This window comes from Ananas comosus, unplaced genomic scaffold (assembly GCF_001540865.1).
Source record: "Ananas comosus cultivar F153 unplaced genomic scaffold, ASM154086v1, whole genome shotgun sequence".
Taxonomy (NCBI): Eukaryota; Viridiplantae; Streptophyta; class Magnoliopsida; order Poales; family Bromeliaceae; genus Ananas; species Ananas comosus.
The window spans coordinates 1-20,364 of record NW_017891122.1 but is presented as its reverse complement, the minus strand read 5'-3'; the positions used below and the strand labels follow the sequence as shown (position 1 = coordinate 20,364).

Here is a 20,364-nt window from a genome sequence, read left to right as displayed (position 1 = left end):
GAGTCTACCCAAGACTCCACCACCGACGGCTCCACTTTCCCCCCTTCAAAAGTTGGTGGCTTAAACTTCATAAACTTCATTAGAGCCGTTAGCGCACGCTCCCGCTCCAACTCGTCGGCCATTGTATCAAGTGTCGCCGAACCCGAGGCTGTCGGAGGCACACTTGTCGGCGGGGGAACCGCCGTCATCGGAACCGCCGCTATGCCCTCACCCTCGGCCGCTACCGGCGTGCGTGCCGAAGGTGCGGGCGGATCGCGATCTCCTGCCGCCGTCGCGGCCGCCGCCGCTGCCGCTTGCCGCTCCACAACTTCCTGGAGCTGCTCGAACCGAGCCTCCTGGCGCTGCATCGCGCCCAGCATGGCAGCGACCTGCTCTCGCAGCTCCTGCACCTCCTCCGATCTCGGCTGCTCGGGCTCCGCAGAAGGCGGTACCGGAGCAGACCTACGCGCATAACGCCTTGGGGACATTTGCTCCTGAAAAGCAACAACTCGGTTAGTTATCTCAATCCGATAACTTCGCAACGTTCGCGAAATTAAACGACTCAACAACGAAATCGGGCGGAAGCTCACAAGTGTTCTAGTTCTGGACTCTTTGCATCGCGTCGTCGGCCGCCGACACGACCACTACGAGCCGAGAAACTAGAACTACTTGGATCCGTCTCTATTCACAGCTAGAGACATGACATCAACTGTAATATACGAAAAATTTCGGGTTGCGATTCTAATTTTAATTTGGAATATTAAAGTGAAATGTGAATTGGATGTGCATCACTCCAGAGTGTTTCTGGATGTGTGGGAATGATCTCTGGAGGTAATTGAGTATTCGGGCACAAATCGGGCGCGAAATGAACTTGAAAGGGAATTTTCGGATTATGACGCTAACTTTAACCTACGCGATCAAAGTGAGGTATGAATGTTAATTGTAGTATCTCCGGATTATTTTGGAAGTGCGAGAATAGTTAGTGGCAAATTCCGGAGATGCTTGGATGTAAAATATCGGATTTTTGATTACGTTGTTAATTTTGATCAAATTGATCGAAGTGGGGCCAAAATGAAATTGATTTGTTTCCGAGCTTAATTAGTAGCTTGTGGAGGTGTATTAGTATATTTTGGAAGTATTGGGAAGGACTCGGAGTGAGCTAGACGTGCCAAAAGGGCTGTAATTGCTGCTGCTAGGCTGTTGGTTAGTGCAGGGACTGATTTGCGAACCTGCAGGGACTGATTTGCGAACCTGCAGGGACTGTTTTGCAAACTGCTGGACTGCAATGCAGTTTCAGCCTTGTGAGGGATTAGTTGGCAATTAGTTGATCTTATCACTTCACCCAGCAGCCCCCAGCCCTGTCTACGTGTTGGACTTCCTCCCTCTCTTTCTTTTCTTATCTCTATCTCCTCTTTTATCTCTCTAGAACCTGGTTGAAGCCTTGTGAGAGAGAGAGCTTGTGGAGTGGAAATTTTTGTTGATAGAGCTAAGAAGAGAAACTGTGGAGCTGACAAGAAGCTTGTGGAGCTGAAGAAACCCTTGGGGAAACTCCAAATCCAGGTAGAGTTGATGCTTAATTCCTGGTTGAGTTGGCAGCTTGGAAGAGCTTGTGGGCTGAGGAAGAAATCTGAGCCAAGCAAGAAATTTTTGCTGATTGGAGTTGCTAAATATCCTGGAACAGTACCTAATCAAGGTAAGTTTGATTAGTATTTAGTCCTAGATAGGTTAAATACATGGAAAGGAAGTTATATGGATTTCTTGCTGCTGACAGCTTGAGGAAATTGAGATAGCAACCTTGAGACTTGCAATTTAAGTTCTTCTTGATGTGGAACTGGAAAGAGACCATGTGGAGCTAAAGAAGGAAGCTTTTGGAGAGCTTCAAATTCAGATTTGAGCTTTTGGATTGATGGGCTGCTGAGTTGGGGCTGTTGCTGCAGAAGAATTGAAGTGAAGTGCTGTTGGTGTTGCCGAAATTCAGGAGTGAGCCATTTGATGCAGTGAGCAAGCTAGCTCAGCATCTAATTGACGTAAGTTGATTCTAATAATCAATATTAATCAAGTTAATTGATTGGAACTAAGTGGTAACCTGAGGGGAGCTGCTGCCATAGAAGAGAAGTGGGATTTGTTGAAGCTGCCTAGCAGGAAGTTGATTGTTGGAGCTGAAGGAATGTTGAGCTGAGCGCAACTTAAGGGATTTTCGAATTCAGGTATGGATGAAGTCTAATTCCTGAATAAAAGTGTGTTTAATTGTTGTATAAAGAGGTCTAGTAATTACGTGCTGCAGAAATGAGACCTAAAAAGAGTTTAGTTGCTGAAATTTCAGATTTGGAGCTGAAATGGCAATCTTGGTGGAACTTGGTGGATTAGTAAAGCAGTCACCCTTTGGTAAAGCTTTTAACTAAGTTAAATTCAGTTATTAAGTAAATAACTTGGAGTTAATCACATCTGGACTGATTTACATAAAGGAAATTGCTACGAGAAGTAGAATAGTTGAACTTCAAGTTGACGGAAGCTACCAAATTGGAAACTCAGCATATGGCCTTAGTTATAGGAGCTGAATTAAAACTTGATTGAGTTTTAATCTTAAATAAGATTAATGTGAACTCTTAGATCAGCGTAAATTATTCTAAGGAAAGTACAAATATTAGAACTAATTGTTCTATGCTTATAGTGACTACACAATGGAAGTATTAGTGCTGAAATTTCAGAACTATGTAGAATTCTGCATGGTGCAGAATTCATATGAGTTGAAAATAGGCCGATTGAACTATGAATTGAGATAAATTTAATTAAATCCTGATTAAGGTTGAGTTACAGTTAGAATTGCTGCTGTAGTGAGTAGATTTCAGCGATGAAATCTGTTAATTAAAAAGTTTGAAAGTGGATCGTGAGGCACAAATGCTGAAATTCAGCAAAAGCTAAATTTCAGCATTAAAGTTGAGTGGCATTGAGAAGCTCTTAGTTGAAATGCAAGTTTTGATAGAATGTGAGAATAACTCCAGTTTAACCCTTTTTATTCCTTTATAAATGAAAGTTAAATGTGCTCGAAAGTCTAAATTGACTTTCCGACAGGTCGACGACGCGCGAATTACGGTAGAGACCGTTCTAGTTCTATTTGCACTGAGTCGCGAGAGATAGTTGTCGACGCATTCCGAGGCGTGGATTCTAATTGTTGACACCACTACAGGTGGGTGGTGCTATCCGAAGTCTTTGAATCACCTTTTATGTCTATGATTATTCATTGAGCATATTTATATTTGTAGTCATGCATTATAGGGTATTGGCATTGTGCAAGTGAAAGTGTGAATTCCTATCAACAGTGAGAACATGTGAACATTAGAATGTGGACTTAGAACCCTATGAATGTATGGACTATAACAATAGTAAACTTGGTGACATTCAACTAGAGATTTGGTTAGCATCGAGAAATGGAATTGTGAAACTAGCATAAAGAGCTAGTTAGAGTTAAAGTGTGGCATTGTCTATTATTGGATCCTCTAAAGGAGGATCAGATCATACTCACATAGTCTGTTTTGAGCTTGGTGGTGGTCGCTCCACCCAAGCAGTGCACTCCGGAGGCTGTCACATGATGGGCTAAAGTATTTGCCCATGGACTAAAGTATTTGTCCGGCAGACGATCCCGTCGGGAGGCAGCTTAGGGCCCGATTATCAGGGATTGCGTGGTGAGTTATTGTTAACCAAAGGGTTAACCAAAAAATTAGATAAATTCAGTAAAAGCATGCATGCATCTTTACAGTCTTCCTATATTGCTTTCTTTCAGCTTTGTACAGGTATTGTAGTAGTTACATGTTATAGTTGGTTACTATCTGTTTACTTCTTTTGCCTACATATGCCTGAATAGACCTAGTGGGTGAGTCGGCGAGGTCGGCGGCCGAACCCACTGCGAACTTTCAGTAGTTCTCACACCACTAACCATACAGATTCCAGTGCGAGCGGTGTGGCTGAGGATCGCGGCAAGAGCCCAGCAGTTTAGCTAGCTGACACCAGAGTATAGTTGTTTTCCATTTTGGGTTTATGTATCATCCAACTTGATGTACAAGACATGAAAATGAATGTATTTAAGAGAATGTAAATAACTAAATGTTTCAGTTATTCAGTTTCATACAGTTCAGTTCAAAGTTTTAAATTACAGTGAATTTTATGTATAGCTAGATTACTATCACTTGGAATTGTTGCTTGCCCTCGTGTAAGCCATGTATATTGAAATGTTATCCTGGAAATTGTTTATTTCTTTATACATGTACTCATTGTTGTTGAGCCTTGGGCGGACAGAGGAGGTTCTGTCCGTTCGGCGTCTGTGTACGGACCCGGATCGACCAAATTGGCGATAGCGGGACATGACAGTAGAGGTCTCCCAATCTAACCTATGTAAAGGTTCCAAACCATTCAAATGAGATCAAGAAGCCTCAAATCCAAAAACCCCCAAAATAAACCCTAAATCCCAAAATCTAGGGTTTCATCTAGTAAAACCTAGGAGAACATGTATCAAATGGGGATTACAAGCTACCAACCTCAAGAGAAGCTTCAATCCAAGCTCAAAAACAAGTAGGGTTGAAGTTTGATCCTCCACAAAGCTCCAACCGCATGTTCAAAGCCACCAAAGGTAAGAAATGAGGAAGAAGATGGTGCTCTAAGGCCTCCAAGCAAGCTCCTTCTCCTCTTCTTCTCCTTCTTCTCCTTCCCTTTCTCTCTCTAGAAGTGTAGGAAGAGTGTGAGGGAGAGAAAATGAGGGTGAGAGGGGAGGAGAGGCTGCCTATAGCCTCTAAGGTAACAAAATCCAGTTAGACCCCTCAAAAACTCAAATTTACATCAGCCCGGTCTGGGCAGTTTTCGCCCAGAGGGACCGGTCTCCCCGACCTGGGACCGGTCTCTCAGCCTGCCCCCGAAAGCCCAACGTTCGGGAACCGGTCTCTCCCCGCGCAGACGCGCTCGGGGACCGGTCTCGACTGCCAGGGACCGGTTGCCTCGCCGGCTGCGCAGCACTGTTCACTGGGGGACCGGTCTCTCCTATCAGGGACCGGTCCCCGAGCGTAAAAACTCTCAGGACTCGGCGAAAACTCTCAAGATCGAACATTTAGGCCGGTATACCATCGACGGCCCTCCACCAAGTGTGGAAAAGTTCGGAATACAAATCGAACACTCGAACCTCGCAGTTTGCAAAGGTCCAGTGTGCTACATAGGGGCAGACTCAGAGGACACCGCTGTGTGTGATCTGCGGAGGGGCACACTGGCCCCGGCAATGCGAGCAGAGAGAGGGTCGTTGCTACTATTGCGGTCAGCCCGGGCATATGAGGTCAGCTTGTCCCCGTGCAGCATCACGAGCGCTATCCACTGCATCAGCGCAACCGGCATCTCAGCCGTCCTTTGGAGCAGCACCGAGTTTCTGCCAGGAGGATAGATCGTCTATGCCGCGTCAGGGCGAGCGGCGACAGCAGGCTCCGAGCGGCAGGGTCTATGCAGCCCAGGTAGAGGACTCTACAGCGGCCGACCGGGTGGTGGCAGGTATCACTTTGATTTCTGGCATTAGAGTTCGTACTCTCTTTGATACCGGTGCATCTCATTCGTTTGTTAGCGGAGCATTTGCATTATTACATGGTCTAGAGTTAGGAGCCTTGTCTCAGGCATGAGAGGTGCAGATCCCAGACCATATTTTAGAGGTTGTGGAGTGTTGTTGGTCGTGTCCGGTGCAGTTGGATTTGTGGATCATGCCCGCAGACTTGTTGGTTTTAGGGCAGCTGCAGGACTTCGACATTGTGCTCGGTATGGATTGGTTAGTCCGATACTTTGCTACGATTGATTGTGGAGCGAGGACTGTAATATACCGAAAATTCGGAAAATAAAATGTCGAACTTTAGTCAAATTGACCAAAGTGCGAGGACGGTATACTTCGGAAAGTCCGAAGGTGTTAAAATGATTAAAAGTGAGTTACGGGAGGTTTTTGAGAGCTATAGAATCAAATCTGCATTCTGCAGTTTTGAGCTCTCGGGGACCGGTCCCTGGTGGGAGAGACCGGTCCCCGAACGCGTATGAAGTGAGACAGCCGAAAAATCGGCTAAGTCCTGAGGAATTAGCTCCCGGGAACCGGTCCCTGCCTGAGAGACCGGTCCCCGAGAGACCGGTCCCACCAGAGAGAGACCGATCGCATTGCGCGCAACAGCTCTAGCTGCGCTGGGAGAGCTCTCGGAGACCGGTCCCTGGTCGGGGAGACTGGTCCCCGAGCCCGAAATCTGCCCAGTCCAGGCAGTTGAATAAGATGAAAGTTGAGGGGTTTATTTGCATTTTTGCAACCCATGGGTTATGTTCGGGGCTGAGAGAGCCTTTTCTCTCATTCTCTCCCTCACAAACACTCTTTCCTCTCCCTCTCTCTCTCTAGAAGACAAAGGAGAAGAAGAAGAAAGAAAGAAAGGAAGGAAAAGAAGGAGAAGAAAGTGAAGGAGAAGATCAAGGAGCAAAGAGGCTTCATCTTCTTTCTCTCTAGTGCAAAAAAGGAAAGCTTATAAGGTAAGCTTTGAACCCTATTGTAGTAAAACCCTAAAATGGGCTTTGAATAAACCTAGAAATGATTTTAATTGATTGTTTAGAATCTTTGAAGCTTTCTTTTTGCTTCTTTAGAGATCAAAGCCATGGTTAAGCCCAAAGGTGAGCTTCAACCCACCTCTCATGGTGAAATCCAAACTAGGGTTTGGAATGAGTTAGGAATGGTTTAGATGAACTCTTTAGAGTATATTGAAGCTACTTTTGCTTCCCAATGAGATCAAACCCTAGGTTTGACATATGTATTGGAGCTAGGGCACCAAATTGGGGCTTTTGCTCATGGGGATTTCTAAGTGCAATTGACCCTCTAGAAACCTAATTGGGGGTATTTCCGACGCGTTGGTGCGCTCGGATTAACGTTACGAAAAGTCTGCCAATAAGATATGGGCATAAATGGCGTAAGGTTCGCTTCGGTTTTGCCCGCACGGGCTGACGAGACGAGGCAGCCTAATAGAATGCTCGAAGAAAATAATCGAGCCACCTTTGAAAGCCTACGAGGTGGGTGGGCTTCTCAAAACTTCTTGAACTTCCACTCTAGCCCTAAAGTGTGCATTCATTTAGGCATATATAGTATATTATATGTTGGTGCAGCATTAGGGTAAGAGTGATTGACATAAATGTTTAATGTTGCATGATTGTGAGTAAGCAACTTGCATAATATGATGAATTGAGAACGTATGTAAACGTCGAAAAACCCTATGTGTATGCATGAGAGAAGTGAGCACCCAATGTGACAAAAACAGAGGTACACAATGACATTAGATCGTAGTGGACATTTGAAAACGTAGGTAAAGTGACACAAGAGTTAGTGTGAGCCAAATAACAAGGTGATGTAATAGAATTGAATGAATGACATGTGGGTTAAGTAAAGTAAGTGGGGGCATATAAGAACAGAAATGTAGAACAAGACATGCTAAGATGAAGTAAAAGAAAGAAGGAAAAGATTGCTAGAGTGGCAACATAAAGTGACATAGAGAACACTAGACTAGTGTAAAGTCAAGATTGACTTATAATCCTTTTGAGTTAAGGATGATGATAGTACTTGCTATGAGTTCAGCGTGCTCGAGGGCAGTGCAGCTCCCCATCGGTCGGGGCGAATGGCGTCCGAGATTATGCTCACGGGTTGGCAGTAAACGAGTACGGGTTCTAGCGGGTGAGTTCCTGCGATGGATGGACTTTATGAAGCAAGTTAATGTGGCCGATAAAGAACCCCCCGTTTAGCCTTGAGAGTAAAGAACAAAGAGCTAGAACAAGTTGCAGATAGAACAAGACAAAGAATTAAAGTGAACAAGAATTAAAGAATTGCATAATCTGGACATATGTTAATGTGGATATCCTTGCTTTTGTTCAGGCATATTAGCATATGTACTAGACTTGTCGTTACTATATGCAGTGTATTCTTTCTATTACGCCTGAGTGTAGTCTAGTGGGAAAATGCGGATGATGTTGAGGCGAACACTGGGACTTTGTGTAGTTCTCACCCACATTTTCCACAGCGGACCGAGCGAGCGGCGAGCGGACCGAGGTAAAGGTATCGTGCCTTAGTCAGAGGCCACAAGTTGGGTTACATTTTGTTAGTAGACACCCTTTTATCATCTTTTGTACTTGATGATTAGTGATGTAAAGAAAGAATGTAAAGCTTATTTTGAGGTAAATGTGATGTAAGAAAGAAATGATGAAATTATGTAATGAAATGCAAAGAATCCTAAATGTAAAAGATGGATGCAATGTATATGATCTAAAATGAATCATATTACTTGTGTAGATGTTTAGTTTTTCTTTCTTTCACTAATGGCTATTGCTTACCCTTGTGTAAGCCGTTTGTGTATGTTTCCGCTAGTGCTTTTCTCTATTGATGAAAATGTACATGTGATGAGCCTTGGGCGGATAGGGGAAACTTTGTTCGTTCGGCGTCCGTTTGACGTGCTCGGGTCGGGCCAAATTGGTATCGGTCCCGGGGCGTGATAAGGACAGTAACGTTCCGTGAGCCAGGCCAGGAGGAGTTTACTTGTAGAGGCTGCAGGTGTACACTGTTTGCCACTTGGATATCTTCGGCAAGGTCTCGACAGCTGATGAGTAGAGGATGTGTTGCCTTTCTGGCGACTGTTGTTGAGGTACCTACGGCGGCGTCAGGACTCGAGAATATTCCTGCAGTCCGCGAGTTTCCAGATGTGTTTCCCCCTGAGTTGACGACAATGCCGCTGGAAAGGGAGATTGAGTTTGTGATTGATGCAGTCCTTGGAACTGCACCAATCTCAAAGGTACCTTATCGGATTGCACCGGCAGAGCTGAGAGAGCTAAAAGCGCATCTTCAGGATTTGATGGACAAGGGGTATGTGAGACCCAGTGTGTCGCCTTGGGGAGCGCCGGTATTATTTGTAAAGAAGAAGGATGGTTCGCTCAGGTTATGTGTGGATTACCGGGAGCTGAATAAAGTGACCATCAAGAACAAGTATCCACTGCCGCGCATTGATGATTTGTTTGATCAGTTGCAGGGATCATTCGTCTTCTCGAAGATTGATCTTCAGTCCGGTTACCACCAGCTGAGAGTGAGGGCCGAAGATGTTTCCAAGACGGCTTTTCGGACTCGCTACGGGCATTATGAGTTTACGGTCATGCCTTTTGGATTGACGAATGCCCCTGCCGCATTCATGGATTTGATGAACAGGGTGTTCAAGCCGTTCTTGGATAGATTTGTGGTAGTCTTCATCGATGACATTCTGATTTACTCCCGTAGTGATGCTGAGCATGAGGAGCACTTGAGGATTGTGCTACAGCTTCTGCGAGAGAAAAAGCTGTATGCCAAGTTAAAGAAGTGCGAGTTTTGGTTGCGGGAAGTTTCTTTCTTGGGCCATGTGATTTCTGCAGAGGGAGTGGCAGTAGACCCGAAGAAGATTGATGTTATTCGGGGTTGGCCTAGACCAACGACGGTGATAAAGGTGAGGAGTTTCCTTGGACTAGCAGGATATTACCGTCGGTTTGTGGAAGGCTTTGCAAAGCTTTCCACACCCCTTACCAGGTTGACACGGAAGGGGATTCGGTTTGTTTGGAGTGAGGATTGCCAGAGGAGCTTCGACGAGTTGAGACAGAGATTGATGACAGCTCCTATCCTTGCCCTTCCTGTGATGGGGGAAGGATTTGTGATCTATAGTGATGCATCGCACAACGGACTGGGTTGTGTGCTGATGCAGCATGGTAGGGTGATTGCTTATGCTTCACTGCAGTTAAAGAATTATGAGAAGAATTACCCTACGCATGATTTGGAGCTTGCAGCGGTAGTCTTTGCTTTGAAGTTGTGGCGGCATTATTTGTACGGCGAGCACTGCGAGGTTTTCACCGATCATAAAAGTCTCAAGTATCTATTCACTCAAAAAGAATTGAATCTGAGGCAGCGCTGGTGGCTAGAGCTACTAAAGGACTATGACATTAGTATTCAGTATCATCCCGGCAGGGCAAATGTAGTGGCAGATGCGTTGAGCAGGAGGGCAGCGCAGAGCTTGAGCTTGTTGATCACTCAGCAGAGACCGCTACTTGAGGAGCTATAGCGGCTGAGGCTTGAGGTGGTGTCTCCTAGGTCTACTGCAAGACTGATATCTCTGGTCTTGCAGCCCACTCTGTTGGATAGGATTCGGGAGAAACAGAGTGGAGATCCGCATTTGTTGAGGATTCGAGAGCAGTTAATTAGGGGATAGGCCGAGGGTTTTGCTTTGGACAGCTCAGGAGTACTGCGGTACAAGGACCGACTGTGTGTGCCTGTGGATTCAGAGATCTGAGAGAACATCTTAAGGGAGGCTCATTGTACACCTTATACGTTTCACCCTGGGGGAACCAAGATGTATAAGGACTTGAAGACCCAGTTTTGGTGGAATGGAATGAAGAGGGACTTTGGCAGGTTTGTCGCTCAGTGTCTGACTTGTTAACAGGTAAAGGCCGAGCATCAGGTACCTGCTGGCAAGCTTCAGAGTCTGTCAGTGCCCGAGTGGAAATAGAAACAGATCACGATGGATTTCGTTGTGGGGTTGCCTAGAGCACAGGGTGGCTTCGATCCGATTTGGGTGATAGTGGACAGACTGACCAAGTCTGCTCACTTTCTACCAGTTCAGACCACCTGGTCCAGAGAGAGACTCGCGCAGCTTTACTTGGATGAGATCGTCAGGCTACATGGTGTGCCAGTATCGATTGTATCAGACGGAGACCCAAGGTTTGTGTCGCATTTCTGGAGGAGTTTACAGACAGCTTTGGGGACTCAGTTACATTTCAGCACAGCATTTCATCCATAGACGGATGGTCAGTCGGAGCGTACCATTCAGACTCTAGAGTACATGCTGAGGGCATGTGTCCTGGACTTCGGAGGAGGGTGGTATCGACACTTGAGACTGGCAGAGTTTGCGTATAACAACAGCTATCAAACGAGCATTCAGATGGCTCCGTTTGAGGCGTTGTATGGACGCAGATGTCGATCCCCGTTGTTTTGGAGTGACGTGGGTGAGAGGAGGACACTTGGGCCTGAGATTTTGCTAGAGGCTGAGGAAAAGGTGAGAGTTGTTCGACGACACCTTTTGACAGCCCATAGCCGCCAGAGGAGCTACGCCGATACCAGGAGACGAGACTTGGAGTTCCAAATTGGAGATCATATTTTTCTTAAAGTCTCGCCGTCTAGAAGAATTCGCCGATTTGGAGTGCGTGGAAAGCTCAGTCCACGTTTCGTTGGCCCTTTTGAGGTATTGGAGCGAGTTGGACCAGTTGCTTACCGGATTGCTCTAACACCCCGACTAGCTGGGATTCACGATGTGTTCCACGTCTCAGCGCTGAGGAGATATGTTTTCGATCCTTCTCACGTGATTGACTTCACTTCACTAGAGATTAGCGAGGACCTGAGATACGAGGAGCGACGGGTGCGGATTCTTGTTCGCGAGACGAAAGAATTGCGCAACCGGATCATCCCGTATGTAAAAGTGCAGTGGAGTAATCACGAGGAGCAGGAGGCGACTTGGGAGCCAGAGACGGTGATGAGGGAGTCCTACCCCGACCTGTTCATTGCCCCATCTTGAGGTATGTTTTAAGTTTCGAGGACGAAACTTATTGTAGTAGGGGAGGATGTAGTATCCTTGTTTGTTATTGTGAGTTGGTAAAGGGCATACTGGTCTTTGCCAATCCTTATCACCTCCACTGCCTTAATTAAGGCGGCAGGCTGTGAGTTGGAGGATTGCTAATTAATGTTGGCTCTCATTTCTCTCTCTAGAATTGGAACGTGAGTTGGAGGAGGAGCTCGGTGGAGTGCCGTTGGAGCTCGGATTCGACGCCGACATCGCGCTGCGAAGCCGTTTGAGGGTACGGTCGCCGCCGTAGCATCGCAAGGAGGCCGGGCGAGGGTGTTTTTCCGCCGTTCTCGACGTCGCGCCAGATTGGATTTAGCGATCGAGGTCGGTTTATCATCGAATTCTTACTTCTAGAGGCCCGTTGGTCGACATGTATATTTCGGGTTTTCACGTACTTGTATTATAGCTCTAATTCATGACCATTTCATGTTTTGTTGATTAGAATGAGTTTAGAGCATGATTCTAATTATGGATAAATTATGAATGAGTTTAGAGCATGATTTTAATTATAGATAAATTATACATGTTGGACTCAGATTTGACTTAGGAGAAAATCCGCAAATAACCTGTCATTATGCTTACACTACCAGATTTAGCTCTAGGAGCCGTTATATTTTTGTATCGCCGCAGTATCAGTGTGGTGGATACCCCAGGTAGTGTAGTCAGCTGTTAAGCTCGTGCTGGGATGCCGAGCCTTTTTTTTCAGTAGCTTCAGGCTGTTCCGGATTGTTGGGTGCCGTTGGGACTGACGGTGGACCCGGTTTGCCGTTTTGGCATCAGATTGCGCTGAGGGCGCATGACTTTTGGTTGGTAGACCAGTTGAACCCAGTGTACTTGACTATAGCCTGCGAGAGCCTGATTGAGCTCGACAGAGATACGCTTGCATACTCGGTTGGGTAGCGCCCACGAGTGCCACTCCGGAGTCGGGCCTAGTGCTGTTGCGTTGGTGTCGCTGTGTCCTAGTTGGACTTGCTCTCCACTAACTACCCAGCGGGGGTGTAACACACTGGTCCTTTGCAAATAATGAGGTCGAGTGTCTCGTTTGTGTTCCGAGCTTTTCCACATTTTGTGGGAGGTCGTTGATAGTGTCCCGACCTATGGTTAGAGTCCCGAGAATCGTGGTTTAAAGCTGTGCACCAAAATCCAAAAAGTTGGATTTTTGGTCAGCTCTCGGGTAGCCTTAAGCAGGCTGTGTATCGGTACGGGTTCGCTTGCTGTACCGGTACGGGATTGATGGCTGTACCGGTACGGGCTCGTGTACCGGTTCGCAGAGCATTTCCTAGCCAACCCGAGGCTCGGATTTGGCTATTCGTGGGTTGTGTACCGGTACACAAACCCGTGTACCGGTACACAGTGCAGATTGGGGCTGTTACGTGGAGGGGTGTTTTTACAATTGTTGCAACACCTATATAAGTGACCCAAGCCCCCTTAGACAGGGTTTTGAGCCCTAGTTCTGTGGAGACAAGGTGAGACTCTCCCCCTTTGAGTTTTCTTTCCATTTTTGATGGATTTTGGTAGGTTTTGATCTCCTCCTCCTTCATGAGAGAAGCCTTGAGCTCGGGATTGGAGCTTTGTGGAGGGAGGATCTTCAACCCCATTTGGATTGGAGCCTAGTTTGGAGCTTCTAGAGAGGTTAGTAACATGTATTTCCCTTTTGGTGCATGTTTTGATGGTTCTTTTGATTGAAACCTTAGATTTTGGATATTAGGGTTAGAAATGGTGGTTTTTCGATTTGAGGGCTTTGGAACCAAATTGATGGGTTTAGTGTCACGCCCCGAGCTCCGCCTATTTGGTCGGATTCGGGAACGCCGACAGACCGCCGAACGGACAGAGATTTCCCTGTACGTTCTAGGCGTCACAATCTAAACAATGCAACAGAAGAGGTCCCAACGAGGAACAGTAGCAAGTATATAGATTGCATAAGTATCAAAAACATAAAATGCTAACTATGCTATTACAAGCATTCATCTCACAGATTTTACATTTAGAATATTACAAATGCCATAGTCCTCAGTGGGTACAGCCACCCAAGGGAAGAGCTCAACCCACCAGGTCCAAAGAAGGCACTACAACATGTTAGTCCAACAGATATATATACATATAACATCATGCAATACATGTTCATGCCTCACAAATATGCAAATTATGCAACTCTTAGTAATTCTTTACCATTAGCCTTTCTTTAGAATATGCAATTCTTTATCATTAACCATTCTTTATTCTTTAATCTTTATTNGATTTTTAAACTCCCAACCACCTCTAGCTCAAACGCTTGCGCAACCTCCGCTGCCTAGCTAGAAAGCACGCGAGCAACCTCGCCGCACAAAAGCAAGGCCGCAAGTGTAACCCCATTCGAAAACCCTAAACCAAATTAGGAATCGAAATTCACGTGATTATCGGAGATTACTCGTAACCATCGTACAACAAGGTAAATTAACCCTAATAAACCTCCAATTAAGTGCAATCCCGAGTTTTTACGATTAAAACTTTTATACTCCCAAACTAGATTAAACTGGGAGGCATTTAGTTTAACGATCCATTTGCTTGCCCAACCGCTTCTGCCAAGCCGTTAGGCTGCTCGGCAATGTTTTAACAATTTCTTTGCCTGCAAATCCGAAGCAATGGCGGACCTCCCGGCTCCACTGCAGCATTTTAATACCTTTACCTAAACTTCGTGGCACCGTGTATTGGCTTCTGGAAATTAAAAACCTAGCACCTAGCCTCCGGCAAGCCTACCAGCGCGTTTTCTAGCCCGGTTTGGCCCAATGCCCACGGCGTCCTCCGGCTAACGTTCACAACTGTTCGTTAGCCTTTCGCAAAACTCCACCCAACACGAGTGGCTTCGCTAATCCAGCGAAAGGTACGATTTCACATCATACAAATTTCATACGATAAATTCTTACGTACTATTTCTAATTTCATACGATAAATTCTTACGTACTATTTCTATTTTCATACGATAAATTCTTACGTACTATTTCTATCTACAGTTCATTTACGTACTCAACTACAATTAAATGTACTCATATAATATCTTTACGATTTGTCTACAGTTTGCATTCATACTCTAAATATGATTGGCTCTTACGTACACCATTTACAATTACTTACGTATTTTACGATTCACTACTGATGGTTACCTACTGTTTTATAGGCGTATTACTTGTATCTAGCTCGCCGTAAACTTTTACCATTTCATCTGTGATCTCAATCACACCTTGTAGTTTCTTATTTACACCACATTTCTTGTTACTATTACCGATCTCCGTTACATTTCATTACACCGTATTTCTTATTCGTTTCACATTTCTTATTACTATTACCGATCTCTGTTACATTTCATTACACCGTATTTCTTGTTCGTTTCACATTTCTTTATTAACAGTGCGGGGATCGGGCGGAGAAACCAGCCTAAGCCCGTGCGGTTGTCTGGCGGCTTGCCTGTCCCAAAGGGGACATGGCGCCTGTCTCAGAGGGGACATGCAAGTTCCGCAGCGTTAGTTATGTTACATGCTTCAAGGTTGGTCCTTGTGTAAAGTTCGTTTCTAACGTATTCCTTCATAGTTTTTGTATTTAGATGAACGATAATGTTCGTAAGTGTAAGTATGTAAAAATGTAGTGTTAAGAGTAAACTAAGAATGTAATCGAAAGTGAATTGAAGGTTTATGTTAGGCTAAAATTGTATCAATAATGTTGTAACAAGAATGTTAATAGTGTAAAAACCAAGAAACGTAAAATATGGGGATTCTTCGGCTGAGTCCCACGACGATAGACCAGAGTCACCATCCCGCGATTGATGCCTCGATGCGGGAAAGGAGCGCGGCGGCGCGGCGAGCGCACACCTGGACATTTTGGGGCTTTGTTGCACCCCACTCTTGATTGAGGTATCAAGGGTCACCCATGCCGGTGGGTTCCCTTCTCGAGCTGGTAGTCCAGTTTCCTCCGTTTGTTGTACAATCAGGTTATCTATCTATACTTTAGTATTTAGTACGTTGATTGTAATGGTACGAAAACGGAGTGTTGTACGTTATACGTTTAATACGTTGAGTATATCATCTAATTAACGAAGATGTAAAATAAGAATAGGTAAGAAATGAAAATGAGTAAGAAATGAAATAATCGATAAGAAATCGTAATTGGAAAGAAATAAGAAATAATGAACAGAAAGAAATTGTAATCGGAAAAGAATAAGAACTAAGAAGTAAGAAATAATAAATGCGAAATGATTCCCATGAGTGTGGAATCATTATAATATGTGTAATCGTAAAGAAAGGATTCCAATGAAATGGAATCGGTTGAAACGGTAGGCTGAGCCAGAACTCAGTTAGTTGACGCCTATCAGGCGCGAGACAGGCCGAGCTCCACTTCCTTGAGAGTGTATGTGGAGTCGGAAGTTAGTGTTTGGTGTAGCGGGTTGCCCAGCGGGTCTCGACGCATGTGGGCACCAGTCCCTAGGGGGCCACCCTCTCCTTGTACGGCGTATGTGGGCGTCGGCCCTAGGGGCTATCCCTCTCCTTGTACGGTGTACGTGGGATCGCGAGTAACAAGAACGAGTAACTGTTCGGAGCTTCAAGAAGGCCACCCTCTCCTTGTGCGGTGTACGTGGGCGCCGGTTCTTGATAGCTCGAACATACGACGTGATCGTCGGCGACGTGATCGTCGTCCCTAAGGCCTTAGGTGAAATGTAATGAGTTCCCAACCAGAGTGGGATACAATAGCTGGATAGATCCAGGTTTGGAAATGAGTTGGATACAATTATGTAATCCAAGTAGCAGTAATAGAAGAATCGGATCCAAGTAACTGCGATCCAGGTTGTAAGAAATAGTGGATTCAAGTGAACTGAGATCCAAGATATAGTAATGTAAATGTTGGATCCAAATAAACTGAGATCCAAGTTACGGTGAGTACAAGAACAAAAGGATCAACAGGTGTGGATCCTTAATATGAACTGTAAGGTGAGCACTTATTGGATACAAGTTACTGTGATCCAAGTTATAGTGAGAACAAGTTGGATCCAAGTGCTGAGATCCAAGTTACGGTGAGCTAGATATACATATGTATACAGGAAATGTATCGTAAGAATGTAATCGTAGGGATATAGTACGAATAGTATGGACATGAATCGTAAAAATGGTACAGTAGTAGATGTAAGAATCGTAATTGGCGTACGTACGAATAGTACATATGAAATCGTAAGAATAAAGTATAGTTATACTTAAGTGAATCGTAAGAATGTAATACAGTAATGTGTAAGAAAATCGTAAAAGTAGTACGTAGGTAAAGGTTTTGTACGTAGATCGAGTACAATGAACCGTAAATTGAGTACGTAAATAGATTGTATACAGAATGTATAAGTAAATCGTAAATCGAGATCGTAAGTAATCGTATGAAGTGTACGTATGTAAAGAGTAGTAGAAATAGTACGGTAATATACGTAAATAATCATAGTAATACCACGTAAGAATGAATCGTAAGAATAGTGCGTGAGAATGAATTGTAAGAATAGTACGTAGTTATCACTTTGTGTGATGTGAAACCGTACTTCCGCTGGATCAGCGAAGCCATTCGTGTTGAGAGAGAGATAGAGAGATGAGAGAGATATTTAGAGAGAGAAAGGGGAGTTTCTCTTCCCCATCCATGCGTGCGTGTGTGTGGGTGTGTCGGCCATGGTGGTCGGCTGATGGAGGAGAAGAAGCTAAATAGCTTCTTTAATTAATTACACCCTGACACTATTCACTCCAGGCAACTTAAAATCTGATATCTTTCGCCGGAGCTTCCAGAGTATCCGTTTGAGCTCAAATTTGACAGTCATATTCGGTTTAACGTACTGAACAAGAATATACTTTAAGTTTTCAGTTTCGACCCCGTTTGGTCACCGAAAACTGTACCGAACTGTAATCTTTATCAGATAGCTTTCGGATTTTATTTCTCAACTTTCGGGTGTCAAAAAAATATGAAACTTTAAATCTAGCCTCATAAAAATATTTCTGACTTATCCTCCAATTTTCATAATTTTCTGAGATTGTGCATTTTTTGCTAATTTATCTGTCTCGTTTCCAACAGAAAATTCTAAATCTTCTGTTTTTATTCCGATTTCAGCATAAATCAATTCTGACTTATGTTTTACTTCTCTAAATCCAATAAAAATAGTATCCCACACTATTTTTATTTTTTTAATTTTTTTTTTACCAAAATCTGGTATATTACATGGGCGCTACCATGCTCCGCCCACAAAGCTTTATCGAAGACCTCCGCAAAGGTCGACAGCTTCAAAAATTGCACCTTTTCGTAAATTCGGGGTTGGAGTCCTTGTAAGAACCAATCTGCCCGGTCCCGATCATCACAAACAACGTCAGGAACACAGTCGATGATGTGAGAGAATTCTTGCTCATACTCTCCCACCGATCGATCGCCCTGTCTCAACTTGCGGAACTTTTCTTGCAACTTCCACTTCACCGTGTCGGGAAAGTAGTTCGCGAATACCGCTCTCTTGAACTCCTCCCACAGCATAAGCGGAAGATCGGTAGGTCGATCCCGCTTCACTCGTTTCCACCACACCATCGCCGCCTTCTCTAGACAATGTGTGGCGAGGTATACTTTGTCCTTCTCCGAGGTATTGAGGTCCTCGAAGAGCATTTTCATTGAGTCAATCCACGACTCCACCACCGCCGGCTCCACAATTCCACCTTCGAAGGTAGGTGGGTCGAACTTCTTGAATTGTATGAGCGCCGCCAACGTGCGCTCTCGCTCTGCATCAACTGCCGCACCATCGGGGTTTGAGGTTCCCGATCCGGCTGGTATTACCGTAACTGGAACAGCCGCTGTCGCCGCCGCTCCCTCGTCCACACTCGGCACTACCACAGGGGGCGTGACATGCTCGACGCCCGCCTGGGCCGCCGTCGCCTGCTGCTGCTCCAAGACCTCCTGGAGCCGTTGAATCTGCTCCCCTTGGCGTTGAACTGACTCTGCTTGTTGCCGCACTACTCCGATAAGCGCGGCCATCTGCTCCCTAAGCTCTCCGTCGCCGCTCGCTCCGGATCGCCCGGGCTCCGCACTCAGCTCCTCGGGCATCGACCTTGTTTACGATTGACGTCGAGGTGCCATTGCTTCCTGAAAAGAAGCAACTCGCATTAACTACCTGACTAACATTACTTGACCACACCCAATTCGGCGAAAGGAACATGCACATTCATCCTTGCCTCAAGTGTCATGTCGTCAGCCGCCCGACACAACACTAGAAGTAGAGGATAAACGAAAATTAAACATAGCCTCTAATCACATTAGAAACATCCCATCATGACACAATCACATGCTTTCGCTAACTTTGATTACACGTCACTCACGTTTCCTAGATCCTTAAGGTCTTCCAATCCTAAGGGTCTCTAGGTCCATTCCTATTCTTTCACACTTGGCTCTGATACCACGCTATCTGTCACGCCCCGGGACCGATACCAATTTGGGCCGGCCCGAGCACGTCAAACAGACGCCGAACGGACAGAGTTTCCCCTGTCCGCCCAAGGCTCATCACATGTACATTCTCGAACAAGGAGTGCACTAGCGGAAACATACAAATACGGCTTACACGAGGGTAAGCAATAGCCACGAGTGAAGAAATAGGATAACTACGCAACTACACAAGTACTATGATTCATTTTGATCACATACATGTATCCCTTTTCATTCCTGATTCTTTGCATCTCATTACATTACATTGCTTGCATCATTTCTTTTTATATCACGTTTGCCTCAAAATGAGCTTTATATTCTTTTCTTTACATCACTAGTCATCAAATACAAAAGATGAACATAGGGTACTCTACTAACAAAATGTAAACCCAACTCAACTCTGGTGGCCTCTGTCTAAGGCGCGATACCTTTACCTCGGTCGCTCGCCGGCTCGCTCAGTCCCGGCTCTGTGGAAATAGTGGGGTGAGAACTACAACAAAGTTCCTAGTAGGTTCGGCCTCAACATCAACGACTTTCCCACTAGGACTAACTCAGGCATAATAGAAGGATAAGCTGTATATAGTAACGAATCTATAACATGATGCTAATATGCCTGAACAATAAGCAGGAAATATGCTTAACATTAAACATATGCAGATTATGCAAGTTCTTTAGTTCTTTGCACTTTACACTTTATCTTTGTTCTTTGTTCTCTATTCTTTACTCTTTGTTCTTTAATCTCAAGGCTAACCCGGGGGTTTCGCCACATTAACTTGCTTCACATTAAGTCTATCATCGCAGGAACTCACCTGCTAGGACCGTCCTTCGGGTTTACTCCAACCCGTGATGCAAAATCTCCGGAGCGCATCGCCCGAGAAGGAGCGACCGCCCTCGAGCACGGAACTCATAGCAAGTATGATCGAATCCTTAACTCAAAGGATTGTATGTTCAATCTTGACTTTACACTAACTCTAGTGTTCTTTATTTCACTTTATGTTGCCACTCTAGCAATCATTGTTCTTTACATTTCTTTACCTTTGGCTATCTTTAGCATTCTTGTTCTTTACACCCCACTCTGTTTTCACTTTAGTCATTAACATTATTCTTCACATCACATTGATTCTTTGCCTTACACTACCTCTAGTGTCACTTTACTTTACATTATCAAATGCCACTCGATCTATGTCATTGTGTCACTCTGTTCTTTCGCCTCACTTTGATGCTCACATTTTCTCTCATGCATACATATAGCGTTTTTGACATTCATAAGGTTCTCAACCATCTC

General features: G+C 44.9%; 1 long non-coding RNA gene across 4 annotated transcripts; it reads left to right on the top strand.

Moving 5' to 3' along the window:
• The first annotated feature begins 1,090 nt into the window (after positions 1-1,090).
• On the top strand, positions 1,091-3,340 carry LOC109704661. Of its 4 annotated transcripts, none has more exons than XR_002214451.1 (4): positions 1,091-1,672; positions 1,751-2,186; positions 2,264-2,364; positions 3,052-3,340. It is a non-coding gene; the product is annotated as an uncharacterized LOC109704661 (long non-coding RNA). The 4 variants fall into 4 exon arrangements; XR_002214452.1 differs by having other exon boundaries at positions 1,092-1,672; positions 2,288-2,364; XR_002214450.1 differs by having other exon boundaries at positions 1,107-1,672; positions 2,303-2,364; positions 3,052-3,338.
• The last annotated feature ends 17,024 nt before the right edge of the window (positions 3,341-20,364 follow it).